This window comes from Pseudophryne corroboree, chromosome 6 (genome assembly GCF_028390025.1).
Source record: "Pseudophryne corroboree isolate aPseCor3 chromosome 6, aPseCor3.hap2, whole genome shotgun sequence".
In the NCBI taxonomy this organism is placed as follows: Eukaryota; Metazoa; Chordata; class Amphibia; order Anura; family Myobatrachidae; genus Pseudophryne; species Pseudophryne corroboree.
Window position 1 is genome coordinate 259785669 of NC_086449.1, and position 21880 is coordinate 259807548.

Here is a 21880-nt window from a genome sequence, read left to right on the forward strand (position 1 = left end):
TACTGCTACTAAAAACAATATTCACAATTTCACACAAGGCTATCAGCCCCCCATCCGCCGCCCTTGGATGGGGGGGGACAGCCTCGGGCTTCACCCCTGGCCCTTGGGTGGCTGGAGGGGGGGGGACACCTTGATTGAAGGGGTCCCCACTCCTCCAGGGTACCCCGGCCAGGGGGGACTAGTTGCGGTTTTAATGGCACGGCCGCAGGGACCGATATCAAAGTGTCCCCCGGCTGTGGCATTATCTCCCCAGCTAGTGGAGCCCGGTGCTGGTTTCAGAAATACGGGGGACCCCTACGCTTTTTGTCCCCCGTATTTTTGGAACCAGGACCAGGCGCAGAGCCCGGTGCTGGTTGATTAAGTATGGGGGAACCCCTGTCATTTTTTTCTCCATATTTTTTCAACCAGGACCAGCTCAAAGAGCCAGAGGCTGGTTGTGCTTAGGAGGGGGGACCCCACGCAATTTTTTTTTCAGATTTAACACTAAACAGACCCTTTCCCATAAATAACCATGCACAGATCTCACTGATCCGTGCATGGTTATCCAAACTCGACTGGAAAAAGCAGGTCTATTTTATTGCTGCTTTTTTTAACGAATCGGAAAAAAACAGACCCGCACTTGAGCACTCAGAAACTAACACCTAAATACGAATGAATAGTGAATGCCCGTATTCTATGAAATAACAGCCGTATTTGACCGATGGTCTATTCATTCGTATTTGTGAACGTTGTCATTCAAACCATTACGAATAGTCCAAACACTGCCGAGATTGGTGCTTAGTGAATTCCCGGATTGGGATTTAGAAAAAAAAACTCAAATCTGGCAAACTCGATTTTTTAGTAAATATTGGCCATGATGTTAGATGGTCCTTTTGTGACAGCGCTGAAATTAGGTGGAAATGTTTTTGGGATTAAGTTCATTGTCATGGCAAAGAGGGACTTTGCAATTAATTGCAATTCATCTGATCATTTTTCATGACATTCTGGATTATATGCAAATTGCCATCATAAAAACTGGGGCAGCATAACCCTTCCTTGGAATGAATGTCCTTCAAAAAGTCTGTTTTTAAAGACATGAGAACAAATGTTTGGGAGAAAATACCCGTTCCTGATTTCAGTACCTGATATCTGGCACCAAGACGTTAGTAGCAGATCCTTTAAGTCCAGTAAGTTGCGAAGCAGGGTTTCCATGGCTTGGACTTGTTTTTCCAGCACATCTCGCAGATACTCGTTTGGATTGAGAGCTATGAAATTTGGAGGCAAAGTCAGCACATTGTACTCTCTGTCATGTTCCTCAAACCATTCCAGAACAATTTTTGCAATGTGGCAGGGCACATTTTCCTGCTGAAAGAGGCCACTGCCAATGTATAGATAGGTGATATGTGTCAAAGTAACATCAACATGAATGCCAGGGCCCACGGTTTCCCAGCAGAACATTGCTCGGAGCATCACACTGCCTCTGCCGGCTTGCCTTCTTCCCACAGGTCATCCTACTGCCTTCTCTTACCAAGATAAACTATGCACCACATGATGTAAAAGAAAATGTCATACATCAGGCCAGACCACCTTCTTCCATTGCTCCACGGTCCAGTACTGATGCTCATGTGGCCATTATAGGTACTTTCAGCACTGGACAGAGGGGGTGATTTAGAGCTGATCGTAGATGTGCTAGATTCACCGACATCTGAGGGGACGCCCAGCACAGGGTTAGTCCATCCCGCATGTCAGGCCCTGCCCCCCCCCCTTCCCCACAGATGCGAAAGCTTGTGCACCTGCCGAGTAGCTCCCTGCCTGCGCAGCCTAGCGGCTACCCACAGCGTTCCTGGTAGCAGCAGCTGCATGTGACGTCATGCAGCCACCGCGGCCTGCCCTCGTAGCGGCCCGGACATGCCTGCATTGTTTAGACGACGCCCCACCAACAGCGTTCTAACGACATTGGTATGCCCCTTTCCGCCCCGCAACCGCCTCTGTCTGTCAGTCAGGCAGAGGCAATCACAGCCCTGCGATGCTATCGCATCTCACTGAGCTTCACGGGGTGCGCACTCCCCAAAGGGATTCAGATTGAATTAGGCCCAGAGGTCAGAATGCACACTATCACCAATCTGCAGCTACGCAGCAAGCTGAGATGCTCTTTGTTCACTGACACTTTTCTATCATAGTCAGCATTAACTTTTTCAGTAATTCGTGCTACAGTGGCTCTTTTGTGGGATAGGACCAGAAGGCTACCCTTCACTCCCCATGTGCATCAGTGAGCCTTGGGTGCCCATAACCCTGCAGCTGGTTCACTGGTTGTCCATCCTTGAAACAATTTTGGTAGGTACTAACCACTGCATTCTGGGAACACCCCACAAGACCGGCCATTTTGACTAACCCAGTCATCTAGCCATCACAATTTAGCCTTCATCAAAGTCACTCAGATCCTTACACTTGCCAATTTCGCCTACTTCCAACACATCAACTTTAGGAACTGAGTATTCAGTTCCAGTTATTGCCTATCACCTGTCAGTAGTCTTAACGGTATTGCTAATTATATAGTGTGTGTGTGTATATATATATATATATATATATATATATATATATTCACATACATACACACACATTATAAACAAAAATACTCCTGTTTAGCGCTGTAACAGAGCAGCACTATAGATGGAACCCCTGTTAGTGGGAACCTTACAAATCACACCAAACAAAACAATATCCAAGTGCGCTAGTATATACAGTACTGAAAGTTCAGTTTGGAACTACAAACATAGAAGAATTTGTCTCAATAGACCAATCCAATGTTGAGTGTTCCAAAGGTCTTTGTTGGTTGAGTAAATTCAGGATAACCTTGAATGAACCCTCTCACCAGAAATATCACCAAAGAAAAGGATAATAATCAGATATTGTTTTATTTATACAATGTATTTTTATAAAAAAAAGTACATAAAAATTTGACTTCACACCAAAATTACAGTAAACATGTCAGTGTACAGTAGATACAAATATAACCCACCCTCACCTTAGCAATGCGTGGAGAATGGTGAACCCTACGTATTTCATCACGTTGACTTCTTCAGGGGTATTTAGACTTTTGGGTTATATATATATATATATATATATATATATATAGATAGATAGATAGATAGATAGATGACATCTACCCCAGAGGAAGTTTCAGAAATGGTGCAAAGGCCCGAAACGCATTGGGCTACTACCTCTCCAAAGACGCATGAGATCAGATTAACAAACATTTATTTCATAAATTGTACAAGTCCATTTTTTATATATATATATATATATATATATATATATATATATGCTTTGTGTGAATATGTGAATAACATTTATTTGTAAACACGATATCACACTATCAAAGCTTTTTTTTCCTGTCTGGGAGCTTGGTTTTAAGGTGCAACTGTGAGTTAACCTGAGGACTTTAATTAAATAATCAGATTATAATCAGTGAGTGTTTTTTTTTGTTTTTTTTTTTTTTTTGTCTCTGAGGGTTCTCTTACCCATATTGTTACATGGGTGATTTTTTATGACGAGAATGTTTATGTTTTTTGAGTCACAGTGTTTTTTTAGTGTCTTTAAATGATTTGCACTAAGCACTTTTTTTTTATAAAACTGCACGTCAGCACCAGTCACTTTATGAGAAAGTGCACCTCATATTTATTTATTCCATCCTCTCTCTGCCCATGTGAAAACCATCATTTGATGAGCACGACCATATTGGGACGGAGGATAGAGGAAGCATCTTTAAGAAAGAACTTGCTACGAGCCTGATATTCACTTACATCTGGTACACATATATGAGATCACCTGTAAGGATTCATAAAATAGAAGCACAGATCACTTTTTTTTTTGTTAAACCTATTTATTCCGTTTTTTAGCAGAGAAAAAGAACACAACATAGCACAATGACAATGAATAAATAGTAGCATGTGTCGTCAACTGTTCAAACACTGTACAAAACGTAATACTCTGCATATCACAGAAAAGAAAACACAAACAACAGAGGGGGGGGGGGGGAATGATCCGAGGAAGAACTCCCCTAAATATACAATTTCAGTAGAGCCAGCAATGAATTGCAGGGTAAGATAGCAGTACACTTAGTAAGGGTCTAGAGGGTCTCCAGAATTACCGGGGGGAGTATGAGAGTGACCCGGTCTCAATCAGAAGTCACTAATTTTCTTAATAACCACCAATCCGTGGGTTCAAATAATTGAAATATATTAGAACGAGTAGCATTGTCAAGTTTCTCTATATATGGGCCCCATTTACGGTAAAAGGAAACAACCTCTTTCTCTACTTCAGGAAGTATGGCATGTCTCGCAAATATACTAGTTTTAGGAGCATAGTTTTGACTTCCAGTAAAGAGGGTGAAGATGTAGAAATCCAGTGACGCATAATGACTTTCTTTGCCACCGTTATTAAGACAGTGAGAAAGGGAATCAGTTTTCTATTAATACCATTAGCCAATCAGGGTTGGAAGTTTGCAAATATACAAGGGAGTGGATCTAAAGTTAGAGAGAGGGAGAATATGTCATTAATATAGGCCAGACCCTTATTCCAAAATCGTTTGATTTTCCCACAGTTCCAAATATAATGTATAAAAGTTGCAACAGTCGTGGAACATTTCACACAGCATTTTTGTACATCAGGTACATAATGAAAGCGCTGTATCTGAGTTATGTACGCTCTATGTCAGTGGTCTCCAACCTTAATTGGGGTGTGAGCTACTTTCGGAAAATAAAACCTCTGAAGGAGCTACCCCCTCCCCCCAATGCGCGTGCGTTCCTGCGAAAGTGGGTGTCGCCTCACAAAGGGGGGGGGGTGTCCTCACAACTACAAGTAATGCCCCCTCCCCGTGTAGTGCCAGATACACAAATAATGCCCCTCAGCAGTGACAGATATACAAATAATGCCCCTCAGCAATGCCAGATATACAAATAATGCCCCCCAGCAGTGCCAGATATACAAATAATGTCCCCAGCAGTGCCAGATACACAAATAATGCCACTGAGCAATGCCAGATATACAAATAATGCCCCCAGCAGTGCCAGATACACAAATAATGCCCCTCAGCAGTGCCAGATACACAAATAATGCCTCCCAGCAGTGCCAGATACACAAATAATGCCCCCTAGCAGTGCCAGATACACAAATAATGCCCCTCAGCAGTGCCAGATACACAAATAATGCCCCCTAGCAGTGCCAGATACACAAATAATGCCCCCTAGCAGTGCCAGATATACAAATAATGCCTCCCAGCAGTGCCAGATATACAAATAATGCCTCCCAGCAGTGCCAGATACACAAATAATGCACCCATGAATTCCCAGTTACACAAATAATGCCCCCCAGCAGTGCCAGATTCACAAATAATGCCGCCCAGCAGTGCCAGATAACCAAATAATGCCCCCCAGCAGTGCCAGATACAATTCCCCCCACAGTGCCATTTAAAATGACCCCCCCCCCCCCCGCAGTGTCCGATACAGTGCACCACACAGTGCTAACCCTTGCTTGCTTCTTCTACTGCCGCCGGTGCTGCTTCTCCTGTATGAGGGACAGAAGGGGAGGAGAGTGCAGCGTGCGCCTCTCCTGTGAAGTATGGAGAGCGGTTGTGGTGAGGGTGACAGAGTCTCCGGCGGGCATTTAAGATAAGGTGCCGGTACGTTAGCCAAACAAAACTCGCGGTCCGGCAGCCAATAAGGTGCCGCCACTGACGGTCCACAAGCTCTGATTGGCTGACGGCCGGCACCATATTAAAAATTAAGGGAGGAGGAGTGCCAGTGACTTCCCAAGCCCGTGCGCTCTGTGAGCTACTGAAAATACTACGGCGAGCTACGGGTTGGAGATCACTGCTCTGTGTACTAGTATGTACTTCCTGCAGTAAAGGAGTGCCAAGAGCCTCCATAACTTTGTCATAATGGTGGAAAATAGCACAGATCACTTTATGAGCACTGAAGGCGCAGAAATGTTACTATTTATGAACATTATCCAAAGATCTATTAACAAAGTAACAATTTCTGAGGTTGAAAAACGACAATTTGTCCATCAAGTTCAACCTGTTAGTGGTCTCCTACACTGAAATATTATTAAGACTATTTTTTAACTGTGGTGAATGTTTAGCTGTAAACTAAAATACTCAGTTTTATATTACTATAGTACATGATTTACCCACCATAACTCTGCATATCCTTAACCATTAGAAATTTATCTAGCCCATTCTTAAAAGTAATGACCGAGGCCCTCATTCCGAGTTGTTCGCTCGCAAGGCGATTTTAGCAGAGTTACACACGCTAAGCCGCCGCCTACTGGGAGTGAATCTTAGCTTCTTAAAATTGCGAACGATGTATTCGCAATATTGCGATTACAAACTACTTAGCAGTTTCAGAGTAGCTTCAGACTTACTCGGCATCTGCGATCAGTTCAGTGCTTGTCGTTCCTGGTTTGACATCATAAACACACCCAGCGTTCGCCCAGACACTCCCCCGTTTCTCCAGCCACTCCCGCGTTTTTTCCGGAAACGGTAGCGTTTTTATCCACACGCCCATAAAACGCTGTGTTTCCGCCCAGTAACACCCATTTCCTGTCAATCACACTACGATCGCCGGAGCGAAGAAAAAGCCGTGAGTAAAAAAACTATCTTCATAGCAAAATTACTTGGCGCAGTCGCAGTGCGAACATTGCGCATGCGTACTAAGCAGAAAAACGCTGCGATGCGAAGAAAATTACCGAGCGAACGACTCAGAATGAGGGCCCGAGTCTGCCATCACTACTCTCTCAGGCAGGGAATTCCAAATACGTATTGTCCTTACTGTGAAGAAACCTTTCCGTCTTTGTGTGCAAAATCTCTCCTCCTCTAACCTAAGCGGGTGTCCACGAGTTTTACCAAAACAAATCCCCCTCCAGCTCTGTGTATTGACACCTTATATATTTGTAAATGTTAATCATATTGAAATATAGGTCAGTTGAAAATTTCTTTTGGTGCCACTATACTTTAGAGTGCTATCATAATATTATACACATATTATATGTTTCACTTTTGCGGTTAATTTTAAGGTTGGATCGCTTTTTTCACTATTTGCACACATTATATATAACTAAAAATGTGAAACAATAAAAAAATTGTACCATAACTGTATATAAAAAATACGTCATTATGAATTGCATAGTATGGATGATATATAAGCTCAAATGTAAAAATTAGATGATAGTGGGTCTGTGTATGATTTATAGTCCCAATGGTTCTGATCAATTGTCTGGGTATCTACAAAAAGATATAGGGGCTAATTCAGACCTGATCGTAGCAGCAAATTTGTTAGCAGTTGGGCAAAACCATGTGCAGTGCAGGGGGGGGGGGGGGGGGGGGGCGGATATAACATTTGCAGAGAAAATTAGATCTGGTGGGCTATATTGTTTCTGTGCAGGGTAAATACTGGCTGCTTTATTTTTACACTGCAATTTAGATTTCAGTTTGAACACACCCCACCCAAAGCTAACTCTCTCTCCACATGTTATATCTGCCCCCCCTGCACTGCACATGGGGGGTCATTCCGAGTTGATCGCTAGCTGCTTTCGTTCGCTCTGCAGCGATGAGGCAAAAAATGGCACTTCTGCGCATGCGTATGCGGCGCAATGTGCATGCGCGTTGTACTAATGCAATCAACGATGTAGTTTCACACAATGTCTAGCGAAGCTTTTCAGTCGCACTGCTGGCCGCAGAGTGATTGACAGGAAGAGGGCATTTCTGGGTGTCAACTGACCATTTTCAGGGAGTGTTCGGAAAAACGCAGGCGTGCCAGGAAAAACACAGGCGTAGCTGGGCTAACGCAGGGTGTGTTCGTGACGTCAAAACAGGAACTGAACAGTCTGAAGTGATTGCAAGTGCTGAGTAGGTATTGAGCCAGTAGCGGATCTTGCCAAGGGCAAGCAGGACTTTCATGACGTCATCGCGCACCGCACAGCATTGTGGCACAGACGCTAGGGGTCATAATTGATCTCTAGTGTCTATGCATCCGAGGAGAGGAGCGGCGCCGGCGGAGGTCTGGAATCAGGAGCGGGGATGTAAGTATCCTTTTTTTTTCAGCGGCGCTACAAATGGGGGCGTAACTGGCCACGCCCCTAACATTTTGCCCGGGGCACCACAAGGGCAAGAACCGGCCCTGTATTGAGCTACTCTAAAACTGCACAATAAAAGTTTGCCGCCGCTCTGCGATCCTTTCGTTCGCACTTCTGCTAAGCTAAAATACACTCCCAGTGGGAGGCGGCATAGCGTTTGCACAGCTGCTAAAAACTGCTAGCGAGCGAACAACTCGGAATGACCACTATGGCTTTACCCAATTGCTAACAAATTTGCTGCTTTGATCAGGTCTGAATTACCCCCATAGTATTTCACTCCAGCACAGATAAGCCTTGCTACTGCACTCAATATCATAAAACAATGGCCCTCATTCCGAGTTGTTCGCTCGGTAAATTTCATCGCATCGCAGCGATTTTCCGCTTAGTGCGCATGCGCAATGTCCGCACTGCGACTGCGCCAAGTAAATTTGCTATGAAGATAGGATTTTTACTCACGGCTTTTTCTTCGCTCCGGCGATCGTAATGTGATTGACAGGAAATGGGTGTTACTGGGCGGAAACAGGCCGTTTTATGGGCGTGTGGGAAAAAACGCTACCGTTTCCGGGAAAAACGCAGGAGTGGCCGGAGGAACGGGGGAGTGTCTGGGCGAACGCTGGGTGTGTTTGTGACGTCAAACCAGGAACGACAAGCACTGAACTGATCGCAGATGCCGAGTAAGTCTGAAGCTACTCTGAAACTGCTACGAGGTGTGTAATCGCAATATTGCGAATACATCGTTGGCAATTTTACTATGCTAAGATTCACTCCCAGTAGGCGGCGGCTTAGCGTGTGCAATACTGCTAAAATCGCCTTGCGAGCGAACAACTCGGAATGAGGGCCAATGTGAGTTCTTGGAATTACATCAACAAGTGCTGTATTGGCACGGCACGGGAACTTGCAGAAGCAGCGCTGAGATGTACGGCAACTGGAGCTGATCAGACATTATTATTATGACCTGATCCTGCACGGAGAGTACAGGGTACCCTGGCATGGTTACCGCCAGCCCCTGACGTTACTTATACATATGTGTGGTCATTTCATAATGTGTACACGGAATATCTAGGAGGCCATTCACAGCTTATACCCCTACATTCACACAGAATACACACACCATTAATACACATAAAAAAAAGACATTAAAATATTCACACTATCCGAGACACATTACACACAAGCACCAACACACAAGGTACACTTTGCATTCTTTTTCATTTCTGCTCCCAGTATGGCACTGCAGCCACATTGTGGTGCCTTAAAATGAAACATAATAATTACACACACAATAAAACATGGATCGCACACACATTACACACACCATTAGAACACAAACGCGCAATACAAAAACACACATAATGCACACACCATTTAAAATGCACACACATTTTACACAGCATTAAAACACGTACACATTACACGTCATTAAAACACATGCACACATTTGAAGCATGCACATTACACACCTCACTAAAGCAAACATTCACGCTTTATTCTTTTCATTATACAGATGTATATTACATCAGCCAACAGCTGGGTCACATTGCTAGTCCTGGTATATGTGCAATAAAACTTCACAGCAAAGGAAAATAAAACGACATTTTCTCTAGTATTATTTATGTTTTTGTTGCATACAAGGATCTTTTATTGGCTCTATTTTGTGCCAGTTCCTAACCTCTGGTATTATATTTCAGCAATGTCAGATGATGAAAAAAATAGACAATATAGTGAGTTATTATTAACATTTATTTATATAGTCCGGCATACTTTGTAGCACTTTACAGCTGGAAACAGAGTAATATGACAAGACTATGTTTTAACAAGCAGATAAAGGAAGTAAGAGGCCCCTGTTCATAAGCCTACCATCTATAGCAGTGGTTCTCCAAGTACAGTGCCATAACAAGGCTCGGAGTATCCTGTGCCGCCCATCCCTCTAAACGCATGACCTCATGATGTCACACAGGCAGGACAGGGCTACCAGCACCGGGAAGAGCAGCACTGTAGACGACAGGGTGCCTGTCTGGAGTGTTCAAAGGACGCTTCAGGTGGCTCTGACTTAGCAATACTGGCTGCTGGGTGCCATTCTAGGCACACTGCTAGCCAGAAGCGAGGACCATGAGATAACGATGGTGCCAACCATATAACTCTGTGCACCGCCTGCACACCCCTGATTATGGCCCTACCTAAGTACCACCAACAGGCCAAGTTTGTGGATTTCTTTAATAAAGCATAAGTGAGCTAATCTATTTTTCTGCATCAGTAATTATCCCACCTGCTTCCACAGACAGACATCCTCAAAACATGACCTGTTGGAAAAACTTGAGGGTTGAGGAGGTTGAGAATTACTACTCTAAAACAGAAGTTGTGAAAGTTAGGTTTTAATTTACTATTAAGTGGTGTTAGTATTGGCTTTCATTCAATCACTGTTTACACCCAGAGAAAGGGCTTTTTATTGACCTAAGACATATATCGGTTTGGGAGTCGGTACGTTAAGTGAACTGTGTACCGCACCCTACTGTAACATTTCAGCGCTGGTCAGCACCGTTTCACTTCCGCTACAGCAACACTGCATACAAACCCGAGCCACCACGGTTCACTCCGGTGACAAAGAATATATTGCACACCTCATTCCACTGTCACCTCTACACACCACGTGCTGGACGGAGTATGAGCTGGGATCTCCCTTAAGGACCACCAGGAACCTCTACGGCATGGGTCTTCAACTTGCGGCCCTCCAGCTGCTGTGGAACTACACATCCTAGCATGCCCTGGTCCGCAGGTTTAAGACCCATGCTCTACGGGGACAAGAAACCGATGACGCAATGACAGGTAACAGAGTAGTCATGCATCACTAGACGTACTGTGCTCAGAATGGCATAGAAAATGTATTGAGGTGACAGTCAGGTAAATTAATATGGCTATTAAGGAATTTGATAAATTCAACTACTGAGGGAAGTCTTCAAGCAATGCTAGATGTTAGGTAAAAGATTTGCTTCATAAAATTAAAGGAATTGAACTACAGTTAATGGGTGCAGCCCCGAGAACAATCCTGTAACCAAGAATGGGAGCAAGTAATGGGTGTGGATGGGAGGATCGTGGGTACAATAGAGGGATTCAGTTAGGAGTTATTTTGAGAAATTAATGTTGGTGCAGCTTTGTGAATGGGTTTGTAGGTATTATATATTGCATTTGATATAGAAACATAGAATTTGTCGGCAGCTAAGAACCACTTGGCCCATCTAGTCTGCCCCCTTTTTTTTTTTTTTACATCATTTTTTTCTCTAACCTTGTTTGATCCTTATTTCTTTGTAAGGATATCCTTATGTCTATCCCATGCATGTTTAAATTGCTCTACTGTCTTAGCCTCTACCACCTCTGATGGGAGGCTATTCCACTTATCTGTGAAGTAATTTTTACTCAAATTTCCCCCGAACCTCCCCCCTCCAGTCTCAGTGCATGTCCTCGTGTCCTATTGCTTCTCTTCATTTGAAGAATGTTTCCCTCCTGGACTTTGTTAAAACCCTTGATATATTTGAAAGTTTCTATCATGTCCCCCCCCCCCCCCCCCCCCTTTCCCTTCTCTGCTCCAAACTATACATATTGAGATTTCTTTGTCTTTCTGTGTATGTTTTGTGATGTAGGCCATGCACCATTTTAGTTGCCCTTCTTTGTGCAGTCTCTAATGTATTAATATCCTTTTGAAGATATGGCCTCCAGAATTGAACACAGTATTCTAGATGAAGCCATACCAATGACCTATACAGTGGCATTATTACTTCTTACTTTCTGCTGCTGATTCCTGTCCCAATGCAGCCAAGCATCTGACTTGCCTTCCTCATTGCTTTGTTACACTGCTTACCTGCCTTTAAGTCACCTGAAATAGTGGCTCCTAGATCCCCTTCCTCCTCAGTAGTTTCCAGTATGGTGCCATTAATACTATATTTAGCCTTTGGATTTTTGAGACCCCAGTGCATGATTTTGCATTTTTTTTTTTTGGCATTAAACTGTAATTGCCACACTCTTAACCATTCCTCTAGTCCATAGGTTCTCAAACTCGGTCCTCAGGACCCCACACGGTGCATGTTTTGCAGGTCTCCTCACAGAATCGCAAGTGAAATAATTAGCTCCACCTGTGGCCCTTTTAAAATGTGTCAGTGAGTAATTAATACACCTGTGCACCTGCTGGGTTACCTGCAAAACATGCACTGTGTGGGGTCCTGAGGACCGAGTTTGAGAACCTCTGCTCTAGTCTATCTAGAGCCTCAATCATTTGTTTTACCGGTGTGTCTACCCTGTTGCATACCTTTGTGTCATCTGCAAAAAGGCATGCTTTCCCTTTAATGCCATTTGCAATGTCACCAATGAAGATATGGTGCCAGCAACCAACGTAGGGATCAGCAGAGTGGAGCATCAATAAAAGAATGTTTGTCAGGCTAATGATTCCAGTTGCTGAATCCAAAAAAGATTGTAGAGTGAAAGTCTGGTTAGGACAAGACCAGAAATACACTGGGGATAACATTGGGGTAGCTTAGACTACCCCCTCCCTTTCACACACCTGAATTGTAATTTCTAATTGATATGAGCAACTTACATTCTTTTCTGTTAGCACAAGACCAGTAAGAAGGGTATTGTGTGGTCGTTACTGAAATAGTGTATTTATCTATAGACACATAAAATGTATGCAGACTGCTCTGATAGCATAAGGACATTACACTCCACACCAGAGAGAGACATTCTGCTCATACTGAGGTAAATGTATTATACCCGCTATAATGCTTCCTGCTTTGCCTCTTTCCAAGGTGAAGCAGGAGCGCTGAGATGTATTAACATCTTAGGTGCTGAAGTGAAAATTCCCCCCTCCGGCGATCGCTGCCAGACCCCAACAGCGCATCAGCCTAGTGCTGATGCATTGTGTCTGTGCCCCTGCCCCCCCTCCTCCCAGCTCACTGGGCATGTGCAAGATCTTGCTATTAATGCGAGATCTCCTATGCAACCCGCTGTCCCTGCTGTGGTGTATGGGCAATAACACCCATAGCTGTCGAAATCAATAGCTACAGGTGTCAGAATGATCGGTGCCACTGGCCGTTCATACATTGCCCCATGCACGTCTGCGTGCTCTTTTGTAGATAGCATCACTGATATAGACAGGGATGTAACACACACTGCCACATTTATACATGGGGGGGAAGCGGTATCATAATGGCATTGATTAACCATTTAATACTATTACTATATAATTAATTATATAGTAAATACTGCTAGTCCATGCATGAGAGTATCAGATTAATTACAGCAATGCACTGTAGAAAATACACCATAGTCCTGTGCAGTACACTGTAACATATGGGTGGTATTCAGTATGCCGGCTTTTGGGATCCCGACGCTCAGAATACCGGGGCAGGAATCCCGACACCCGGCATACTGACAACTATTCTCCCTCTTGGGGGTCCCTGTAGGGAGAATAAATAGCGCGCGCCACTGTGCCCGCAAGGGGCCAATTCGCGCTCGCCCAGCTGTCGGTATGCCGGCGGTCGGATCTCGGCGCCGGTACGCTGTCCGCCGGGATCCCGGCCACCGGCATACTATACTACACCTGTAACATATGTATAATTCAAGTGCACAGTCTGGAACCTGATCCCTAGAGGAGGGATGGGCCTTCATGCAGTGGGGCTCACCGAAGATTTCCCCTATACCCCGGGGGCCAATCCGACCCTGCGCGCACTTTGGTAAGTATACCCATTAGAGTAAGGCACAGGTAGAGAATACATACAAAAGCAACAATCCTTTGCCATGGACAAAAATATCAATATATAACTAAAGCACATACAAGACTATGACAAACACAAGAGTTGGAGAGATAGGTTATGGCACAAGTGCAGATATAGGACAATGTTATCACATGCATGCCTTTGCCTCATACCACGTATATAAATTAATGTCAGCTCAACGATATTTTCACATATAGACACACACAAGAGGATGTAAAGGCTCCATGCATCTAAGTGCCAGTTCTCGATCCAACAGCACTGTTGATTGGCAATCGATCAGCGATTTACCCAGGAATAAGGAAAATTAAATGTTAGTAAATCCATGATTTGCCAATCCTGATCGTTTTCAGTCAGGATCGGGGAATCAGGATTTGTAACAGAGGCGGAACTACCGCCAGTGCAACCAGTGCGTTGCACTGGGGCCCGCCTCTGTCCAGGGGCCCAAAGCATGTAATGAGTCAAACTGACTCATTACATGCCGCTGTGCGCTGCGGGCAACCGCTGCCCGCAGCGCACAGCCGCCCGGAGAGAGAAGAGGAGCAGCGGTACGGGGGAGAAGGAGGAGGAGGGAGCCACAGCAGCGCTTTACTACTGGTGGAGGCGCTGCTGCCCCTCTGCTTCACTATAGGCTGTCTTCCGAGAACAGCCTATAGTGAAGCAGAGGGGCAGCAGCAGCAGCGCCTCCACCAATGACACAGCGCTGCTGCGGCTCCCTCCTCCACCTCCCTCCTCCTCCTTCTCTCCAGCCCGGGAATCGTCTGACGCTGCACCGAGGAGCCTGAGCCAGCGGAGACGCCAGAGAGGGTAAGTATAATTCTTTCTTTCTGTCTCTTTCTTTCTCTCTTTCTTTCTTTGTTGGGACTGCCTGCTGCTATGTGTAAAAATGGGGGACTGCCTGCCGCAATGTGTAAAAATGGGGGACTGCCTGCCGCAATGTGTAAAAAGGGGGAATTTGCCTGCCGCAATGTGTAAAAATGGGGGACTGCCTGCCGCAATGTGTAAAAACGGGGGACTGCCTGCCGCAATGTGTAAAAACGGGGGACTGCCTGTCACAATGTGTAAAAATGGGGGACTGCCTGCCGCAATGTGTAAAAAGGGGGAATCTGCCTGCCGCAATGTGTAAAAACGGGGGACTGCCTGCCGCAATGTGTAAAAATGGGGGACTGCCTGCCGCAATGTGTAAAAATGGGGAATCTGCCTGCCGCAATGTGTAAAAATGGGGGACTGCCTGTCGCAATGTGTAAAAATGGGGGACTGCCTGCCGCAATGTGTAAAAATGGGGAATCTGCCTGCCGTTATGTGTAAAAATGGGGAATCTGCCTGCCGCTATGTGTAAAAAGGGGGAATCTGCCTGCCGTAATGTGTAAAAAGGGGGACTGCCTGCCGCAATGTGTAAAAAGGGGGAATCTGCCTGCCGCAATGTATAAATGGGGAATCTGCCTGCCGCAATGTGTAAAAAGGGGGAATCTGCCTGCCGCAATGTGTAAAAAGGGGGAATCTGCCTGCCGCAATGTGTAAAAAGGGGGAATTTGCCTGCCGCTATGTGTAAAAAGGGGGAATCTGCCTGCCGTAATGTGTAAAAAGGGGGAATCTGCCTGCCGTAATGTGTAAAAAGGGGGACGCTGTCTGCCGTAATGTGTAACAAGGGCACGCTGTCTGCCGTAATGTGTAAAGCTGAAATTGTTATCCTGCACCAGATACTTAACATCTATTGAACATCGCTTGCTAGAAACCAGCTATTTTTTGATACCGAGGGCAATCCTACCTACGTCATAAACAGGCTGGAGGTGCTCCTGGAATTATGAGAAACTCACTTTCAACAATGTTGTGGGGACTAGCCCCAAAGAAAATTCCCTTTTTGGAGCACTCTTTTGAAAGAAAATCAATGGTATGTTATGTGAAGAATTGATGAATAATATTAAAACTTAACTTTTATTACTAACCTATCTAAAATAAAAAGGGAGAATAATCAGACCATCCACAACCAGACACTGAGGTAATTATCACTCGTATTCAGTGAATGTCGCTGTCTCCCATTATGTCAAAAGTGGATAAATAGACATATTTGTAATGTGTAAAAAGGGGACGCTGTCTGCCGTTATGTGTAAAAAGTGCACGCTGTCTGCCGTAATGTGTAAAAAGGGGGACGCTGTCTGCCGTTATGTGTAAAAAGTGTACGCTGTCTGCCGCTATGTTTAACAAGGGCACGCTGTCTGCCGTTATGTGTAAAAAGTGTACGCTGTCTGCCGCTATGTGTAACAAGGGCACGCTGTCTGCCGTTATGTGTAAAAAGGGGACGCTGTCTGCCATTATGTGTAAAAAGTGCACGCTGTCTGCCGTAATGTGTAAAAAGAGGAATCTGTCCGCTGTAAGGTGTAAAAGGGTCTCTACCTGGTGTAGTGGTGCTACTGTGCGGCGTAATTTGAAGAATGGAGACTACTGTGCACCGTTTTATGAATTGGTATTATTTTGTGGCCACAAGCCTTCCCCACGAAGCCACGCCACTATGTATTTTTGCGCCCGCCTACGGCGCGTACTGCCCGTTTTGCATGCAGGGGTGGGGCTCCGATGCCGTTTCTTGCACACAGTGCTAAAATGTCTAGTTACGGCACTGTTGCTAGGTATCCATTTCTCTGGCCCTGAGCAGGTCCCCCTCACCAGATCCTCTCCAGGGATGAGGGGGTGGACTTGGATGGGATGTGGGGGGCCCATAGCATTTTGTCGCACCTGGGCCCACCGCTCGCTAGTTCCGCCACTGATTTGTAAACAAGTTTAATATTCCCGATTCTCTGACCTAGCCATTGGAAAAATAGTGGCAATATGTAGCTGATGTATGGGAGCCATAACAAGGAGGACACGGCTGGAAAACCGATCAGTGTGTGAAAATCATGCAACTTGTCCTCTATAGTGCTGTACCATGAGCATGATCATGTAGTAACAGCAGTGATGTGCAGTCAGGGTAGGCAGAGCCTCACCTGTCACACTCCAAGAGTTCTGACTGAAAATGATTTGAATAATGTAAAGAAGATATTTCTAACTTCTTTGTATCAGTCTAATCATTATTATAGTCAAAACTTGCTGTATTTATGGTGCTCCGCTGCAAATACAAGGGGCGGGATGTACTAAGCGGAAAATGCGGTATACCCCGATTACCGCATTTTCCTGATGTTCTATCCCCCAGCCAGTTGGTGAGTGCCGTGGCGGGGTGCGCCAGCTTTAGCTGGCGATACCCCATAGAAGCCTCTGGGTTTCTCTCCGCGGCGCTGTATGAGGGATCCCTTCCAGCATGCCTTGCGGCCGACCCCGTCAAGCTGCGCATGCACAGACTGACTCCTGAAGCCTTATCCTGGAAGTCAGGCTGCCGCTGTGCATCGTGGAGGACAGCTCTTATCGGAAGAGCTGTCCTCTGCAATGCTGATCGCATATATAAGTACATATGAGATCAGCATCGTGGCGCAGGGCAGCAATGTACATTAGTACATCCTGCCCAAGGAGAGAAGAGAGGTGAGATAGCGATGAGCTGAGTCTCCCCTGATGGTCAGACACTGCCTAGCTGGAATAGGGCGGGGCTGTGCTGCAGCCAATAACACTGCAGTGAAAAAGGATTAGGGAAGGCAGCAGTCAAAGCTGCCTCAGAGGGGACCAGCAGGTCAGCTAAAGAGCTGGAGACAGACTTCACCTCCAGTCCTCACTGACTCTTGCTGCTGCAGCCTGAGGGTTGGGCACAACAGTATTTTATCCGAGAATAGTAAATGTAAATGTTACTATTACTATTAACTGCTTGAATTATTCACCTTTTAATTTTATTTTTTTTAAATAAAATCTACTGTTGTAGCATCACTTAAGAAAGCCCTTTTAAGACAAGGTAAGTCATTGCTTTATGAAGACTCTGGGCCTTCCAAGTGCACGGTTATAATACTGTAAAAGTATGTTACCAACATTTCAAAGTCTCATTGATAACAGCCTTTCATTGGCAGAAACAATTTGTAAATTGTGGATGACTTAATTCTGTGGTCCATTTCCAACGGTGTCAATAATGGGAGTGAACAGCTTGGTCTTCAATTGGCTTTTGGACCCAACACGGGCTAACTTGGTGTCGGGCTCTGTGCACTTGAAGGCGGGAAGGGCCCCGGATATTACAGTTTGTACATTTTGAAAAGTTATAACTTGGTGCATCCAGGTAAGTGCATCTTTATTGTACAACACATGAATGACTGATTCCATGTGATAATATGGGCCCTTGAAGGGAATATATGGCTAAATAGCACCATACTGAAACATATACTGTACAACAGGCATGTCAAACTCAAAATCCCTACTGGGCCGTATAATCAAGGTCTGTCAGGAAAAAGATTAAGTCTTACAGTATATGCAATTTTGAAAGATTCATTAGAAAAACTAACAATAAAGTATAATCAAAGAGGTGTCAAGTATTGTGAAGAAAGCAACTTTAATAGTATGTGCTGGGAGCTGTGTTATTCCCCCTCATACTGTATATCACTGTGCGGTCCCCTCTCCTCTATATATTAATCAGGGCCGGTTACAAGCCTTCTAGCACCCAAGCAAGAAAATTTTGAAGTGCCACGCGCGCACTTCTGTAAAAGTGCGCATGGCCTCGCAACTTTATATTATCAAAGTGTAAATAAATATATTTTCACACCCCCTCTACACACAATTAGCAGCCTTACACATAACGCCCACAGCAGTGTTCCTTACACATAATGTCTCCAATATAGTGTCAGATACACATAATGACCCCAGTATTGCAGTGCTAGATACACATACACCGCCAGTAGTGCCAGATACACATATGCCCCCAGTAGCGCAGTGCCAGATACACATATGCCCCCAGTGGAGCAGTGCCAGATACACATTATATGCCCCCAGCAGTGCAGTGCCAGATACACATATGCCCCCACAGTGCCAGATACACATAATATGCCCCACAGTGCCAGATACACATTATATGCCCCCAGCAGTGCCAGATACACATTATATGCCCCCAGCAGTGCCAGATACACATGATATGCCCCCAGCAGTGCCAGATACACATAATATGCCCCCGGCAGTGCCAGATAGTCACAAAAGCCACCACAGTGTCAGATACACATAATATGCCCCCACAGTACCAGATACACATAATATGCCCCAACAGTGTCAGATACACATAATATGCCCCCACAATGTCAGATACACATAATATGCCCCCAGTGTCAGATACACATAATATGCCCTCACAGTGCCAGATACACATAATATGCCCCCAGTGTCAGATACACTTAATATACCCAGTGCCAGATACAGAAAATATGCCCCCAGTGTCAGATACACATACAGTAATATGCCCCCACAGTGCCAGATACACGTGCCCCCACAGTGCCAGATACACGTGCCCCCCCAGTGTTAGATACATGTGCCCCCACAGTGCCAGATACACGTGCCCCGTGTCAGATACACATGCCCCCACAGTGCCAGATACCCGTGCCCACCAGAGTCAGATACACATGCCCACCACATAGTCAGATACATGTGCTGACCACAGAGTCAGATACACATGCCCCCCACAGTGCCAGACACATGTGCCCCCCACAGTGCCAGATATACATGCCCCCTGTAGTTCTGCTCACCACCGCTGGCCTCCCCTGCTACCGCACTGCCGCCACTGCTGTCTGTGTGAGGAGACGGCAGTGTGCGCCTCTCCCGCCCCTCACTCCGATCTCCGGAGGCTCCCTGCCTGAAACCGCCGGTCCATCATCCAGACAAAGCTTGCGGTCTGGCTGCAGCTGCCGGTCCGCGAGCTCTGATTGGCTGACGGACCAGCGGCTAATTTAAAATTGCGGCCAGCAACTGGCCACCCTAAGGAGTCGGCACCCAGTGCGGCCACTCCGAAGGAATGTGCCTGAAGCCGGCTCTGATATTAATAATACCACATATCAGTGTGTGCTGGGAGCTGTGTTATTCCCCCTCATACAGTATATCACGGTGTGGTCCCCTCCTATATAATAATACACCATACAGTATCAGTGTGAGCTGGGAGCTGTTATTCCCCCTCATATCACTGTGCAGAGCCTTTTCCTCTAGAATACATATCAGTGTAAGCTAGTAAGAGGTGTCACTTCCAGCCCTCCACTGTCCCTCCAGTCCAGCCACATGGCCCCTGGTATACCCTCTTGCTCCTTGTGTCTCGTCCAGGCACAAGCCCGTGCGCCTCCTGTGCCAGCCCCCTCCAATTTACCTTCTTCATTGGGAGACGTTTTCCTATCCAGATTCCAGAAGAATTCTCCTGCAGTTAGGGTAGTCGGGCACACACAAGTACATGGTCTTACGGCTTCAGTGGTAATAGCACTGAGCAGGTGGAATGTGGCAGGGGCAGAGCTTTGCAAAGCTGGGCTAGCGCAGCAGCAGCCCCTATGAACATTCCCTCATCTCTATCACTATCTTCTTGTACATGTGCAGAACAGTAAATGCTGCCCGATCGAAGCTAGGCTCTGATCACAACAGACGTGCCAACAGTAACTCATCTGGAGGTGGTAAGCCACATTTCATTGTTTTTAAAAAAGTAAACTTGGGCCGCAAAAGTATGCATTGTGGGTCGCATGCGGTCTGTGAGTTTGACATGTCTGCTGTACAATATAGTTATCACTGTAATATCTTTATCATTTTGAAAACTTGTATATTTTTTTTGAATCAATTTCTCCATATAGTGGAATTTACAATTTTTCTCTTAGACAATACTTAGATATTTACTTTGAGCTGTTAAAGACCAACAGCTATGGAACCTAGAGATAGTCCAAAGTAAAAGAACACCTCAATTTATAGCCCTAGAAGTAGATATATTATATCAGTAATAGGTAACACATATAACATATATTATCTAGGAAAGTTATTTTGGTACATTATCAAAATTTTATAAATTGAACAAAAGATAACTCATTGGGGATAGCCGAAACTTTGTCAAGAACCATTGGGGATATTTATGAAAAGTGGTGCACAGGAAATGCTGCACGCTGCAATGCAAAGTTTTTTTTAACTTGTACAGGTTGAGTATCCCTTATCCAAAATGCTCAGGACCAGAGGAATTTTGGATATCGGATTTTTCCGTATTTTGGAATAATTGCATACCATAATGAGATATTATGATGATGGGACCTAAATCTAAGCACAGAATGCATTTATGTCACATATACACCTTATACACACAGCCTGAATGTAATTTTAGCCAATATTTTTTTATAACTTTGTGCATTAAACAAAGTGTGTGTACATTCACACAAATCATTTATGTTTCATATACACCTTATGCACACAGCCTGAAGGTCATTTAATACAATATTTTTAATAACTTTGAGTATTAAACAAAGTTTGTGTACATTGAGCCATCAAAAAACAAAAGTTTCACTATCTCAGTCTCACTTAAAAAAGTCCGTATTTCGGAATATTCCGTATTTCGGAATATTTGGATATGGGATACTCAACCTGTACTAGAAAATAGATAGCTAGTTATTGATTGATTAGTAAGGGATAACCAGAGAGAAAGACGACTCTTGTGTGGGCGCACTTTAATTCATTTGGTAAATTCTGTTGGATATAAATCTATTTTAATGATCATAATAATAAAAATTATATTTTATTGTTTCTAAAATTATCTCATGGTATTTACCAAATTAATAAGAGTGTGCCCACACAAGAGTTTTCTCTCTCTCTGGTTATCATTTGTATACTCACCTCTGACTCAGGGCACACCACAAAGTGGACTTACAGTATTGATTAAATTTTTTTCGTTTCTCTACATTGTCCGATTTTGTTCTTCAACCTATCCCTTATATGTTTGAGTAGAGGGGAATCGACACTCTTCCTCGTGATTAGAAAGGGATATAGGAGTGTTTTCCATGTGCCCTTTCTCTATGCCATATTGGCTAGCTAGCCAGTACTAGTAGTGATGCGGCAATAAGGGCTACATTGTGAATGCAAAAGGCCTGTGGCTCAAGCGACCTTATTGTCTACAG